The 17,562-nt window shown below is 33.5% G+C and overlaps 1 protein-coding gene across 1 annotated transcript in view; it reads right to left on the bottom strand.

Annotated features, from left to right (window-relative positions):
* LOC126971840 (hormone receptor 4) overlaps positions 1–16,785 on the bottom strand; it is a 136,677-nt gene extending 119,892 nt beyond the window's left edge. Inside the window, exons 1-2 of the mRNA XM_050818339.1 lie at positions 16,565–16,785; positions 13,516–13,600 (exon numbers count right to left, since the gene is read on the bottom strand). The gene's annotated coding sequence lies outside the window, so the exon portion shown is untranslated. The remainder of the gene's footprint in view (positions 1–13,515; positions 13,601–16,564) is intronic.
* Between the last annotated feature and the right edge of the window lie 777 nt (positions 16,786–17,562).

The following is a 17,562-nucleotide window of genomic DNA, read 5'->3' as shown; positions in this document are numbered from 1 at the left end:
AGATCAATATAGTATACTGTATACCTATATTAATGTGAAAGTAATGTGTATATATAAAAATGAACCCCTATTTCTTCTGGTAACGCTATTGCGTTCTCAAGTTATTACTTGAGAACGGCTTTACCGATTTTATTCATCTTTTCTTACATGTTTTCTTATACTTCGTAGAGGGTTCTTACATAAACAAACATTCAGGAAATTGCGCAGAAACTTAAATAAAATTAAAAAACTTAACCGCTACTTTTAACTTTTTTAATGTAACCTAAGCCCCAACGTTATTTGAAATAACTGTCAGTAAGAGACAGATCGCATACCACCAGGTTTACCGCCAGGTTAGATAATAAATTACTTCGTTTTTTTTTTGAACAGAACAACGTCCGTCGGGTCAGCTAGTAAATAAATAAAAGAAGCCTTTATTTATCCTACATCCTGGTAAATTAAATACATTACTTAGATTTACGAGGCAAGCTGTGCTATTGAAACATGTGATTAATTATCAAGTAATCCAATTGTTTAAGACTACCTAGGAACATTGTGGGTGATGACGAGATGATTGGTGAAAGTGGTATGCTATTGCGAAATTTATGTCGCGATGAATGTTTCCTAAGAATTGTCTAGAAGGAACTACAGATACAGCTGTCATCATAGAGGAAACCCGTTATATTTAATTAATATCCGCTAAAACGCAGAACAATTTCGATAAAAACACTAAAATTAAAATGGAGTCCAATTTGACAGGAGACTAATCGACACTCAATTGTTTATAGTTATAGATAGTTATCTCACTCTCACACAGCATTCGTCTATTACGCTAGTATACTAAGTTTATACATTTTAAGATATATTTCACGCATAACGCCTTATGAACGCAAGAAACTTATTGATTTTTTTTACGCCAGCATGAAAGAGTTCTTAATAAGTGGTATCGTTTATAAAGTTTCTATTTTCTTTCGGGTCTATTGAATAACCCTAACTAAGGCACGAATTTCGGGTTAAACTTACACTATATTCTCTTTTGTACACTTGACAACGCCCAAAATTTCATGTCGATCAGGTGAGTAGTTAAGACATGCAATCTTTACAACCTCATAATCGTGTTTATAATATTAGTTAGGACTATTTAACTGTACAGACAGAACAAGAGACCATTTTAGTATCTGTAAACTATTTATCGATGTCGGTTTTTATTGTCTGTAAACTATTTATCGACGGTCATTATTTATAATCTAAACACAACACAAGTATAGTCTGAACGCTTCCGTGTAATCAGGAAACAAGTACTTTCCCTTTTGCCTATGCGCAAGCGCACAGCAGCCAACCACATCGATATAACCCGACCAAAGATCGAGTAACGTCAATGTAACAACGTACATCGCATGATACGATATTTATTATTAGCCGTATTATAATGCAGTTTACTAACAAATGAGGTTAAGAGTTTACCGCTTCATGGTGTGTTGAGGTTGCATGTAATAATTTAATTTAAATATCTTATCAAAGACTGTAAAAGGGAAAGTCATTAGTGAACTCTATCAAATAAATATCAATGGTTTCTCGTGTAGATATGGCGTTTGTTATGTCGAGGATATTTTCACATTTAGGCATAGATTATAAAAAATATTTTTTACGCCCTGCCCATTACAATGCAGCGCCGCTCAGTAAACTTGAAAAGACCAAAAATTCTGAGCAGCACTACAATAATTGCGCTCGTCACCTTGAAACATAAGATGTTAAGTCTCATTTGACCAGTAATTTCACTAGCTAGGGCCCTTCAGACCGAAACACAATAACGTTTACACATTACTGCTTCACGGTAGAAATAGGCGCCGTTGTGGTACCCATAATCAAGCCGGCATCCTGTTCAAAGGAGCCTCCCACTGGTAGTATATAAATATTGGCAGTTATAGCGACAGTTGTCGATAGAAGTGAAAACTTATATCATTTAGTATTGAAATTTGAAATTTCATAAAGTTTAAAAACAATTAAATTATTAATTTCAATTTATTTATAAAACTTAATAATTAATCAAACATATTGTATATTCACATTGAACTTTTCACTAAACCCATTCTATTCCACTTATAAGATATACACAGCACTGATGTTTCACAATACGTCAGTTGTATAGCTACAGATATACTGCTATAAGCATTTCGGTGAAGCGAACTCACGAGATTTCACCTATCCAAAAAGTGTTTAACTATATTTATTTATGTAATTTTTTTTAATTATTTATTTATCGCGTGCGCCAGTCATGAGCATGTCGGTGACGCGAACCTATAAGATTTTCCCCTATCAAAAAGTGCCCAACGCGGCTAAATAATTTTTCACATGAAGGAAGCCGTAGCCGTCGCTAGAGAAATTACTGGGCAAATGAGACAACATCCTATGTCGTATTGCCGCTCAGAGTTTTTGGGTTATTCAGTAATCCTGAGGCACTGCATTGTAATGGGCAGGGCGTATCAATTACCAGCAGCTGAACGTCCTGCTCGCCTCGCCCCTTATGTAATGAAAAAAAATAGGCCCTAATTGATTTGGATTTAGTAAAATAAATATACTATATATAAAAAATGGCAAAAAACCAGCTTATAAGCATATAAAGAATGCTTGAGCCAGGAGGCTCCACGCTTTCTAAGCTTTAATGTATTTTTTTTTTTTATGATAATAAGGGACGAGACGAGCAGGACATTCAGCTGATGGTAATTGATACGCCCTGCCCATTACAATGCAGTGCCGCTCAGGATTCTTGAAAAACTCAAAAATTCTGACCGGCACCACAATTGCGCTCGTCACCTTGAGACTAAGATGTTAAGTCTCATTTGCCCAGTAATTTCACTAGCTACGGCGCCCTTCAGACCGAAACACAGTAATGCTTACACATTACTGCTTCACGGCAGATATATATGCTGAGAAGGAAATAAAATATATCTACATGTGTGTGCTTTTTTTAAACAATAATATCGTAAGAGCAGCTCAGTATTATCATAATTTAATGGTAGTATCTAGGCGATCAAAGCAATTGTACATTTATGGAAGTTTCTATTATATATGTATATGGAACTGTTTGTTTATTTTATTATACAGAAAGGCCGCTCAACATTGTACTACATGCTAGAGAACTCAGCCCTGAATGGTGTAACAAAGGCAAGGTTGTGTTGCCATCGTTTATATTGGGATAGTTGGGTATTTCATGTAATATTAGGATACAATGCAAAATATTTTATAGGGTATTTACGTGCGTGTCGGAAAAAATTAGGCATCTGAGAGCTTTCAACAAATACGCTGTCTAAGACCATTGAGATATAAAAAAAAAATTTTGATGGAATTGTGTATCTAATATAAGTCTACAGAAAAGTCCGCGATGACATATTCCTATCTCTATAACATACTATATCCATTTTAATATTTTTAAAGATTGGCAATAATTGTAAAGCAGCAAAGATTTAAGAGCTGTTTACACAAATAGTATATTAATCCGTATCATTTTATTACTACATATTATAAAAACATTCAGAAATACGTTTTTGTTTCATTTTTATTTCAATATTTTTTTACACATTTCCGATGCGTCTGTACGGTCAGCTAGTTATTAAATAATTTGAGATTTTTCAGCTCACTGCGAAAGATAATATTGCCCAATATTTTAAGATAATATTGCCCCATATTTTAAGATAATATTGCTCCATATTTTCAAGAATGGCGTAACACGGCCATTTTTTTCGAGATATATTTTTGACATCAAAATTCCCGGATTGAAAGAGCTTATACCAACTTACGGGCGTTCACAATATTCAGTCTATCTCTTACTTGAGATATAAATCGTAACTATAGTTGACTTTTATGTCCCAATAAACTTTTCGACGGTAACTCACCTTATCCGTACACGCTGTCTGTCAATAGGACGACGTATAGCTTACCAGCGATAGATGTTTGTATGGAAATTTCAATTCACGCGTCCCAAGTTAAGGCGATAAGAATGACTCATCGGGTATATTGGGACAGCTTCAGATTATTGACACCTAATAACAGACAGTAGAAGGTAGTAATTTATCTCTATCTGTAGATAGTATATTGGGAACGGCCGTTAGTGCTACTTTAAGTGACATTATTTTAGTAGCATTAGGTTCATAAACGTTACAAATTTTTTTCGCGGCTTGCATTGTATTCTTTTTTTAAATGTATCAATTTTCTTCATTAGATTCTCTTATTATCTCTTATTCTCTCTATTATCGAAACCATAACCATAAATATATCATATCATTTTCTCATGAAAAATACCGTTAAAGATATCAATGACAGATCGTTAGACCAACAATATGAAGCCAAACAATACATGTCAATCAAAAATTTGCAATCGCAACAAAAGTGACAAATTTCTTATTTAACCCTTCCAAATAACTTATTTCATAAACCAGTTAGAAAGACTATGCTCGCAATAATAGTAGCAAACGATGGGATAGTAGCATGCTTCCGGTTTTTCAAACTAGTTTAAACAGGGCAATTATTACTTTATTTATTTATTTTCCAGTGGGAGGCTCCTTTGCACCGGATGCCCGCTAGATTATGGGTACCACAACGGTGCCTATTTCTGTTTCGGTCTGAAGTGCGCCGTAGCTAGTGAAATTACTCTGCAAATGCGACTTGACATCTTATGTCATAAGGTTAAGCACAGTTGTAGTGCCGCTCAGTATTTTTGGGTTTTTCAATAATCCTGAGCGGCATTGTAATGGGCACGGCGTATAACTTACCATCCGTTGAACGCTCGTCTCTTGCCTTATTTTATTTTATTTTTTAAATATGTAGCGGTTTTGCGGTGCCCTTTCGTGAAAACTACAGACAGAGAGGCGCCCACGTTTGACCTATATACTTTTGACGAACATTGACACGACCGAAGGCGGGAGCTCTAATCAAAATTTTTCTCTAGCAAATTGAATGATAACTGTATTAGCAATTTGAAAATTATTTAAAGCTTTTGTAAATTTCATCAAACAATCTTATAATCCTTGGCTCTCTGTTATAAAGTATTATTCTGTAAATATATTTTTTTATGTTTAATATGTTGATAAAGTGGACATTATTCAATGAGATAAACTTTAAAATACTCGTACATGATAATGCAGGCTTTAATATGGATTTTGATCGGTGTCTGTCTCCGTAACCCACAGAAGTAAGAAAGAAAGACCAGAAAAAAAAACATTTATTCACTTGGATCAAAATCACACTTATGAATGCCAAAGAAATTAATACGTAAAAATTCATTAATTAAACGATTCAAAAGTATCATTAAGCAAAATAAAGAAACAATCAAATTAAAATAAACCTTTACTAAATGGACTTAACTTCACTTCTTACTTAACTTCTTCTTTAGAATGGCAAAAAAAGGGAACCCTTGTGGATTCGTCATGTTTGTCTGTATGTCTGTCTGTCCATCAAAAAAAAACAATAAATTTTGGGGGTTAGTTAGAAGAGAAAATATTTTTTTTAATCAAACCCACACGTGTGGGATATCTATGGATATAAACTATATCGAAGTTTCTAAATATATTTTTGTCTAGCCTGAATAGTTTGCGCGAGAGACACTTCCAAAGTGGGAAAAAGGTGTGTCCCCTGTAACTTCTTAAATACGAGAATGATAAAATTCAAAAAAATATATGATGTACATTACCATGCAAACTTCCACCGAAAATTGGTTTGAATGAAATATAGTAAGTTGTTTTTTTTAATACGTCATAAATCGTATACCGCAATTTACCTTTCATTCAAACAAATCAAATATAAAAATACAACGAACTAACAATACTTTTATATTATGTTACTTGATGCTACGGAACCCTTCATGGGAGAGTCCGACTCGCACTTGGCCGCTTTTTAATTACAACATATTATTAATACAATAGATTTCTGTTTGAATCGTGTATTTCGTTTATTATCCCAGTGATTTCGGTTGTGATACAAGCCCAAAGTCTTATAAATATAATTATATTGTGCAAACTTTAACACAGCTTAATTGTAAAAATTACATCAAAAGCGTATTAAAAATTTGATAATATTGACATACTTTTACATTTTTTTTTTATGAAAATAAGGGACAAGGCGAGCAGGACGTTCAGCTGATGGTAATTGATACGCCTTGACCATTACAATTCAGTGCCGCTTAGGATTCTTGAAACCCCCAAAAATTCTGAGCGGCACTACAACTGCGCCTGTCACCTTGAGACAAGATATTAAGTCTCATTTGCCCAGTAATTTCACTAGCTACGGCGCCCTTCAGACCGAAACACAGTAATGCTTACACATTACTGCTTCACGGCAGAAATAGGCGCCGTTGTGGTACCCATAATCTAGCCGGCATCCTGTGCAAAGGAGCCTCCCACTGGTAATATAATAACATAAATTATCTTGCCCCAAACTAGGCATAGCCTCTACTATGGGTACAAGACAACGATATATTTAATACAATACACGTACTGAAACATACATAAATACATATAAACATCCATGACTCAGAAACAAACATTCATATCCAACATATAAATGATTGCACCTACCGGGATTCGAACCCGGGACTTCTATATTATTAGTCAGGGTCACTAACCATTCGGCTATATGGTCGTCAAATCGAGAACAGATCTAAACAATATACAGTTTTAAGTTACGGTAGTTCTGCCCGGATACATATTATATGTCGGTGGGTTTTCGGGAAGCCAAAAAGGCTGTGTCACAGATCGAACATAGAGTTCACCAGCGGCCGGTGACCTCCTGAAACGAGAACAGTCTGAAGGCTTTGAAGCGTGAGGCGATAAATCACTCTAATGTATGTATTATATTCAGTATTCGTAATATTTTTTACATTTTCCTAATCGTATTTTGTTTGGAATAGCTAACGATCATTTGTCATTAAGCTTTGATAAAATTTGATAAAATTTTGTTATTTATAGGAACACAAATTCACTCAAATAATGTGTAAATATAGTTTAATTTTAAAATAAAAAATTATATAATATACTAGGACTCACTGAGCACTAATTTAAGAAAAATAATTATTACTATAGCATATCAAATTATCATTATATATATAATTCTTCTGTACATTTGTTAGCAGTGAACTCCTCCTAGACGGCTCGACCGATTTGAATGAATTTTGTTGTGTATGTTCAAGTGGATTCGAGAATGGTTTCACAATTAACTACCTCTAAAACGGCTTGACCAATTTTGTTGATTTTCTGGGTTTTTCAGTGAATTTGAGATTGGATTAGATTCCCAATTTAGTCCATATATAATTCTTTAGTTATTTTAATTATATTATTTTATGTTAATTTTATTATATTAGTTAACACCTACTAACGGCTGGACCAATTTTTCAACTTTAACACGTGAGTATAAGATGCTATGCGGGTTCGCTAGTAGAGAATATAATCATGCATTCCTTACCTAAAATTGTATGGTATCATATTAAGTGGGCTAAGCAATTTTGTAATTCTATAATTTAAAAGGTGTGCTGGGAGTTTCTTATTAGTTCTAAAACCGACTGCATTGAATTATTAAGATCTTAGTATTTTGTTCATTTAACGTGAGTGTTACACATTTAAATAAAACCCTTTTTAAGGGATTATAATGCGGGTAATTGTAACTGTGATTTAACATTAGTTTGTGTGTGAAAGCTACATTTTAATTGTATAATTTACAGTTACATTTAAATGTAAGTGATGTGTTGTTGGTGTAACTATCCAAATAAAAATAGATTTAGTCATGAGAATAAAAAGATCAAAATGCGGATATATATCTGTCTCGTATCAGTTACCCACCTACTTATTTTTCCCGACATTTAATTGGATTCACAGCCTGCGGGGATACTTGGCTCATACTAAATAGAAAATACGCATTATTTTTTTAAATTATTTAATTTAAATACTCGTTTTTTTTAAAGTAAATGTCCTGACACTCTAATATAAAATATTTTTGAAAATTAACCAACTCTTGGATTATTAACAGTAACAATTACTTAAAAAGATTAAAAATATATTGAAATAATTTAAAAGGCATAAAAGACGTTTATTTTCTCAAAATTGATTCCTATAGAATTCTTTTTGATGTCATCTTCAATACACTAGATACTACTACCGCTTCGGAAACAAATAGCATAATCTTAGAGAGAAGAATTGGTGCAAGAGAGTCTCCCAGCAATCTTTTTTGCGCTCTTTTTAAAAAAATATACAATATTGTACTGTAATTGCTATATTTGTCTTTTCATCCAAAAAACCTGATTTCAGAATAGTACTGGTTTAAATAATGCTGGTAATAAAGCATTAAAATTAGACGTAAGACCGCAGAGTCGTAATCGTTGCCGGAACATTGCTAAATGACCTATATAACACAGGTGAAGCACCTCATAAACCACGCCATCCATATTGGAACTGCAACAATACGCTGGGACCACGATTAAAAATAATTTCTGCCATTACGCGTGTTTTACATCCGCGGATAAAATTATACCGGCCGCAATGCACTATGTGTAAGTCCCACTTAACTAAGTACCCGTACTGTGTGAATATAAGACACAAAATATTATTTTATGTGTTAATTTCACCGATTAAAGCGATCGCACATTTAAATACTATTTAAAAGATGCAAAGTATTATTAGCTCGAATTTATCATTAAATATTGCTGACGACAATTTTAAAATTTCGTTTGTGACGATAGGAAACGTTGGAACTGATATATAATATTATTAATTTTACACTGAAACATATACCGGACGCGGGGTAATTGTATGAAATATCATTGAGTGAATTATTTGTATTTCGAATATGTAGGTATTTCTTAGTTTAAAAACATAGGTTCCGTGCACGTAATTACTAACGTGTCATATACTAAAACCTTCTCCGAAACACGCTGCATGTTTTTTTTATGAAAATAAGGGACGAGACGAGCAGGACGCTCAGCTGATGGTAATAAGTACCACCCAATACAATGCAGTGCCGCTCAGGATTCTTGAAAAACCCAAAAATTATGAGCGGCACCACAATTGCGCTCGTCACCTTGAAACATAAGATGTTAAGTCTCATTTGCCCAGTAATTTCACTAGCTACGGCACCCTTCAGACCGAAACACAGTCATGTTTACACATTACTGCTTCACGGCAGAAATAGGCGCCGTTTTTGTACCCATAATCTAGCCGGCTTCCTGTGCAAAAGAGCCTCCGACTGGTAAACTACATTTTATACTTTAAGTATTATTCTCATCGGTTCATTAGTTTTCGCAGTATAACCATAGGAAAAAATTACATACTCTCTATGCAATTTTAAAATGATATCTGCACACCAAGCGCAAAGGAAAATTGTTATAATTGGCAAGCTTATATAAAACCGGTTAAATATTTTTAATTTGGTAAATATTTGTGACATTAAAATGTGACAAACAGACACTTCAACTTCATTTAAGTGTATATGATGTGCAAAAGATTAAATGGAAATAACTACCTACGTACCAATACTTAAAATAATTACAGACAATTTTATTAAATGAACTCGAAATTTTACAAATGGTACTTGTCCCCAAAAAACAGGCTTACAAATTTTCTTACGTAAAATACTTCGTTCGAAATAAAGTTTAATGTTTTCTATAATATCATACAAATACAATGCAATATTGACATTAGTTAGTACCAGGAGCTAAACCTCGAAACGGGCATGTTTTATTTCGTCGGCTTTAACCCTTCGGTAGATTACGTGAGTAATGAACACTGACTGTATGTTCCGATATGCACTGCGACCACTGTACAGTGTGACGTAAATTTAGTATACTGTGAAGCCGTTCCTTTATAGCCAGTTATATTTCAAATGGAACGCAATCCCGCGTATACTGTCAGCCTAATTTTTTGACGCACCATTCAAATGAGTGTATTAAAGTTTTCTAGTTCATTAAAAAAAACTGTTGTTGGAGTACTGTCAAATTAAAAATATTTGGGATTAAACTGGAGGTATTGTTTATAAAACGTTAGGCACTTGAGTGGTTTTGACTGATCATGTGATCAAAGTACCTTACCTCGAAAACGCCAGTGCTCACAGTAGAATACAGCAGCGACTTATGACGTCATAATTATATTTCCCTAGGGTACTGCGGCAGTATACTGGCAGTCCATAATGGAACGTATTTTTGTACAGTGATAGCACTGTGCGGTGCTCGCAGTGCATATCGGAACATACCCTGAGTTCTTCCAAAAAAGTCAAACATTCATTAAGCTCTTGTTTAAAAAAAAGTTATGTGTGTATCTGTTGTTTAGCGTTCTACAATCTTTAGACATTGCCTATATTTAAACACGTATAGAAGATCAAATTCAGAAAAGACTTATATTATAATATGATGACAGATAGATGACAGCTGACAAAAAATGAGTTCCATTTCTTTGACTGTTCCTGTACACTTCAGTTTATGTCGTGCTTAGCGACGTTTTAGTTAAACACAAGCTAAACATTGTTTTGTAATAGAAAAAGATTAACTCCATTTTAGAGGTCATTATTTTTAGGTTACTGGCGTTTGTCCTAGCTAGGTTAGGTTGTTATAGTACAGTCTAACAAAACACGTGTCTAAGCCATGTTTAAATTGCACTGCATTGTAATGGGCAGGGCGTATCAATTACCATCAGCTGAACGTCCTGCTTTCTCGTGCCGTATTTTCATTGTTTTTTGTAATAACATCGTGAAAGTCCAAAACATCTTCATAGAAAAAAATAAATTTATAAGAATATCTATTTGTATCTTCATTTGAAATGTATTTCAATACGTAAGTATGTTACAAAAATAGGTTGACGTAAATATGATAATGAGTTTCTAAGAAGTAACGAATAAGGTATTAAAGTACAAGTGAATAAGTCTATTTATGTCAGTGTTTACGGGGTAATGACCAGATAAGTCTTGCCGATCTTCCGTATTGCTTAGCGGGGGCGTGTGTTATTACACTTTTTTTTGCTTATATTGGAAAAGTATTTTGCACCCATATACTTAGAAAATACTTAAGTATAGACGAACTGACATCCCAATAATGAGTGACCAATTTTGATTTGTGAATGTGTCCGTTAGCGTTTGTGGATAATTAAAAATTTATGTATGATCTTTTCTACCAGTGGGAGGCTCCTTTGCACAGGATGCTGGCTAGATTATGGGTACCACAACGGCGCCTATTTCTGACGTGTAGCAGTAATGTGTAAACATTATTGTGTTTCGGTCTGAAGGGGGCCGTAGCTAGTCAAATTACTGGGAAAATGAGACTTAAAATCTTATGTATCAAGGTGACGAGCGCAATTGTAGTGCCCCCAGTATTTTTGGAGTTTTCCGAAAATCCTGAACCGCACTGCATTGTAATGGGCCGGGCGTATCAATCACAATCAGCTGAACCTCCTGCTCGTCTCGTACCTTATTATCATTAAAAAATGCGTAAGTAAGTAGACCTATTGTATTAAATATATTGTTGTACTCATGGTACAGGTTATGCCTAGTTTGGGGAAAAAATTGTGTTAAAATGTGTCATTATATTATTTTAATTATAAAATTATTATAAAAAATACAAAGGAGCTAATGCCAAGCGTGGCTGACTGTTTACGACTTCTGAATAAAAATCGGTTACAGTGAAAATAAATTCACTTTTCTTTTCTAACTTGTAACTACAACGTCCATTTGTTGTAGTTGGTAAGTATTAAGTCTATGATTGCAAGAAAAATTGGATAGAATTTCTGTTTTGGTTTGGTTTCTAGAAAATCTCTCTAACATCACATGTAAGTTTTTATAATAGTAAAAAAGAATTGTTTTTAATTACTTATTTGCGCATATGATATTATATAAATGTTTTTGAAACGCCGAACCTGTAAATGATCGGCGATAAAGGAAAATAATAATTGGGTTATATTCCGCTGTATTTCATAATCAGTGTAATCTTTTGAAATAAGGAATTAATTAACATTTCACTTCTTTGAACTTCATTCAGCTATGACGACCTACAAGAAAACTGTCTTTTTGAAAGAAATAAAGATTGTTTTTTATTTAGTCACAACACTACAATAAACTTTAAAACTAATTAAATTAATAAGCATAATTACACTAATAAGTAAAAAAAAAACAAAAATATATTCTAAATATATATGTCACGTGTGACCAAATATAGGTCTTCCACTGAGCATCATGCTGCAGCAAGCTGCAGCGCTGGTTTTCAGTGGGAGCCTTTTTCGATAGTGGTTGACTTTAAAAAAATAATTATTTACACATGAATTAATAAATAACACTACATACATAAAAAAATCTCTTATTATCCTACAGAGACACGAACCAGTATAAAAATTATTATAAATAAATTATAAATATTTATAAAAATACCAGAATAAACAAAAATACAGCAGGATACCTCATTCAAAACAGAACGTCGGAAGTAAGAAATGTTCATACATTGACTTTTAAGGGGGTATTCAGAAACATTAATATACTGAATGTATTTTAAATATTTTAGTATAGTGCAAAGACTGGCCAATATTGAAGAAAATGGAGGAGGCCTTCACCCAAAGAGTACTAGTATTACTAGTAATTAAAATATTAATTATTAAGAAACCAACAAAAACTTACTGTCATAAAACTTTTCTCATTTTTAATTCTTCTAATTTTAGACTTAAATTAAGGTTACTAACAATAAAAATCAGTTTTTTTTTTTGTAAGGGAATAAAAGGTTTTATTTTATTTTATTTATAGTGCGGAGGTAATTTTAAGTCTATACTCAAATTAATATTTTTATCTAACGTTGTATTGCATTTTATATTAACCTACAAAATAATCTCATTATTTTTTGTAAACATTGTAATTCTTAAATTATAATTTCACATGTTAGTGACAATACGTCTGTGACTAAAACTAACTCAAAGCGAAAAACAACAACAATCAAATATTATTCTTAAAAAACATATTGCTTCACATAATTTATGAAACTAACATTTGTTAATAAATTCTGAAGAAGTGAGTCAAGTGTAAAAACGTTTACATAAAAAAAAAAAAAACTACGTTTAAAAAAATCGACTTCAAAAACTGAAAAGTATCAAATACCTAATAATTTGATTTAATACACCTCTTATGCAAATAAACCAAACCTTTAATATTAATAAAATACTATTATTTATATGTGCTACCTATTGATAGGTTTTAAGTCACTACTGGGCCAAACTATGTGAAAATTTTTAGTTAAAGAATTACGTAAATCGGATCATGAATCTCTGAGTAATCGGTGTACATACATAAAAAAAATACCGATTGAATTGAAAACCTCCTCCTTTTGGAAGTCGGTTAAAAAGGGAAAACAACAGCTATTAAAGCTACAATATCGAAAAATATCTAAATCGAAAAACTTACATTATAAATGAACAGTTCTATACTAAAGTAAAGTTATATGATTCCAAGAGCTGGGTTACAGAAAGCATCTGTAATATAGTAAGACCTCTTCGGAGAAAATGACAAAGAGCTAAAGAAATAAATAAGACTTACATTTTTATTTGATGACAGCACGGTTATCCTTTCAGCCTTTTTCCATCATCTCTGAGGGATGAGCGAAAATGGATTTAAGTTGTATCTGAAATAACAATCTTTGAGTAAATTAAATAAATAATAATATAAATATTACTTATATTGGAAATTTTAAAAATAATCTTGCCCCAAACTAGGCTTTCCTGTGCTATGGGTTACAATACAATGAATATTTAATACGATATAATTACATAAACTAAATTCAAATAAGCATGCATGATTCGGAAAAAACATCCATTTTTATCATATACATAAGTATGCCTACCGGAATTCAAACCTGGGACCGCTCAATAAGGAGCGTCAATAACCACTGGACTATAGGGGTCGGCAAATTATTTTATATAAAATTTTACGTAAATATATACAGATTAATTAACCAATTTACCACCTTCTTTAAACAGTTAGCCGGCTACGGCTAGACTACGAGTCGTATTTAAACGATGACAAAATAATGAATTAATTAATATTATTATAGTCTTTGTTGCATTTTTGAAACAAATATTATGTTACTCGGTGTAATATTAAGCGAACACTTAAGTTTACACTAAATATTTCGATGTCAATTTATGATTTTTTTAGTTACAACATGTGATTTGTAAAAACTGAGAGTACAAGAACCATCCGACAAATTATAACATACACTAAAATATTTTTTTAAAGTCTAAGAAAAAAATATTTTATTGACATAAAATCAATAGATTGCTCGTCAACGTACGTCAATGACCAAAAATACAATTCAAACACATTCTAATTACACAAAAGCTTCAACATATTAAGTATATATTTTAAAAATAATGCAATCCAGTAAAACAACACAAGGCTGAACCATAAAATCCATAAAAAATAACAAATAAAAAGAACCCCTGGTTATATAAATTTCGAGAAAAACGGAACTAAAGTGAATTTTCGGTATTCAAAATTAATTCAGGCCTTAAGAGACACCGCATTTACGTTTGTAACATTAAGACATAAGTTTCATTAGCCCAGTAATTTCAATAACTACGGCGCCCTTCAGACTGAAACACAGTAATGCTTACACATTACTGCTTCACGGCAGATATAGGCTCCACTGTATGACCATTCTATTTATGACCACATCTGTCTAGACTTAAAACACCATAAATCGTTAACTTAAAGTTTGACTAGACCTGTACTAAAATTTATTGAAGTAGGCGTTACTTTGCGGAAATCCATAATTATCCAAATTATTTGAGTTTTCTTTAGTGTTAATTCCGCCAATATTTGTCCTAGTCTCGTGCCAGATTTTGGCGAGATAACACGTCCTGAGGATGCCTCGTCTAGAGGCGAAACACGGGTCGAATTGTTTAAGGACAAATATTGGCGGAATTAACTCTAAAGAAAACTCAAATCATTTGGATAGTCTGTACGTACAGATTTAAAAACTGAAACCAAAACGTGCAATCCACACTTCACGAACTGTACGTTTGTAACAAACGAACAAACATATCCTGCCTACGTGAAAAGTGCGTGTAATATTTATGGTGTCTCTCGTAAGCGTCTCTCTGGTTGAATTAAAAAAAATATATATAATACAAGTCAAAGTTTATAAGTATGTATAAGCAAATCACTATAAATACTTTTTAAAGGATTAAAACGCGTGTAATTAATTGTAACTGTAACTTTCTATTATGTTTTGTATTAACATTTTTACTATTAATTAATTTATTACTATTAATAGAGCAAGAGCATGGGGTACTAAATAAAATAATAGTAAGAATATAACCTTTACGCATAAGCCGAATGTAATGTGAAACAACTACACGCGTTTTATTTAAACGTATACATTATATTTATATTATTTCATGCCTTCGACGCCTATTTCTCTCGTGAAGCAGTAATGTGTAAGCATTATTGTGTTTCGGTCTGAAGGGCGCCGTAGCTAGTTAAATTACTGGGCAAATGAGACTTAACATCTTATGTCTCAAGGCGACAAGCGCAGGCAGAGCTTAGCAATGACTATCAGCTGAACGTCCTGCTCGTCTCGTCCCTTATTGTCATAAAAAAAATGTGTAAATAAAAAAAGCGTTTTGCTCACAGTGAAGCAGTAATATGCGAGCACATTTATGTGTTTTTTAGTTTGAAGGGCGCAGTAACACGCGAAATTATTGGGCAAATGAGACTTAGCTTTTGTTTTAAGGTGAAGAGAACAAATGCAATCCCGTTTAGAACTCTGGGTTATTGAAGAAGCTGAGCGCCACTGTAATGTTATGAGCAACCATAACACACTATAAGTTCATCTCGCGACTTTTTCTCGTATAGTTTGTAATATATGTGTCGTTCCTCCACAGTGCGGTTTTCAAGGAACTTTCTTCTACGTACAACCAAGCTGTAGAATGAACTTTCTTGTGCAGTGTTTCCAGGACGATACCACATAAAAAGCACGTGCATCTTTCTAAAATTCTTTGCAAATTGCAAGAGAATGTGGGCGCAGTGATCATTTAACATCAGGTGACCCGTACGCTCGATTATGCTTCTGTTCCATAAAAAAAAATCAACGTAATGTGTGGTATATATGGAATGTTAATAGATATATATATTATATTTCCGTGAAAATATAAAAAGATATAGAAATATTACTAGAAACTTTTAAACTTTTACCACATAAGTTGTCCACATAAACACTGTCCAGCTATGAAAGATGTTAATAGGATTTTCTAGTTCAAAGCAACTTTAACCAACTCTTGTCGCTCGTATATTATTCTATTGTCTCTTACTATTTACAATTCAAACGAGAAAATAATTTGTATCAGATATAAGCATAACACTTCAGTTAAAATTAAAGAAATTATTCTGTAAACAATAGGCTTAATCTTAGCGTAAACACGAGATTACAAATTAAATTAAAAGTTGCGAATTGTAAACAACAACAAGTTTCTAAGATACATTATAAATATAAATTAATGTTTGATCTTTAATACAATTCAGAGTGAAACTATTAAAAATAATTAATGATGAATTGAACTGTAAGTAATCGAACTTGAATAATCACCAGAGCTTAATGAAGTGCAGATTGTTGCATCACCAGAAAAATCCGTAAAAAAATCACAAAAAAGTCAAGTCACTCTTTACTTCACTTTACACGGTCACAATCCACTGAAAATCAGAAGCACATTTAACACGCAAGCCGGTGTAAAGTACACGGGCGACAGGGAAGTGTTTGTCGTGACAATGGCTGGGCGGACAGACAGAAACGAGTGAACAGCGCGACTGCTTAACGGTGACTGACCGGCCCACTGCCGCGCTACCGGTACCGCTGGCGGCTTGCCACCCCGCTGCGATCATTCCTCCGGGACCCTCTCGGGACACGAGTCACACTGCGACCGGGAGGGACCCTAACACGTAGCTTTCCTCACGCGAACCGCACGCTGTCAACATGACTCACAAGAGAAGCTATCAACGCTATTATTAATCCATCTTTAAGTCTCAGGCCGACAAACGTAGTTTGATTTGAAATTATACACCTTAAAATGTACGCTTTAGGCATTGTTTTAGCTTCAACGGCTATTTACTACGTCTACACCTAAACTCTGGTGATTTGATACTGGAGAACTTATTGGAGTTTCCTGAATCGTGGACCACAAACGAATCGGAACTAGATGTCAAACTCTGTGCTATACTACGGTTCTGTACACTCGCTTTTTGCGGACATATCGTGGCAGCCATTCCATAAGCCGTCTCGTCCTCTAGGGTAAAGTGGAAGGTACACTGCGTGGAAGATCATCAATGATATGCACTGACTAAATAAAATCTGCTGTAGGAGTCTCGTGCATAGTGCTCCTGACTTTTTTTTAAACACTATAACGGACGAGACGAGCAAGACAATCAACTGATGGTAGCTGAAACGCCTAGCCAGTGCCGCTCAGGATTCATGAAAAACCCAAAAATTCTGAGCGGCACTACAGTTGCGCTCATCACCTTGAGACATAAGATGTTAAGTCTCATTTGCCCAGTAATTTCTCTAGCTACGGCGCCTTTCGGGCCGAAACA

Source organism: Leptidea sinapis, chromosome 24 (genome assembly GCF_905404315.1).
Source record: "Leptidea sinapis chromosome 24, ilLepSina1.1, whole genome shotgun sequence".
Taxonomy (NCBI): domain Eukaryota; kingdom Metazoa; phylum Arthropoda; class Insecta; order Lepidoptera; family Pieridae; genus Leptidea; species Leptidea sinapis.
This window is presented reverse-complemented; position numbering and strand designations above follow the sequence as displayed.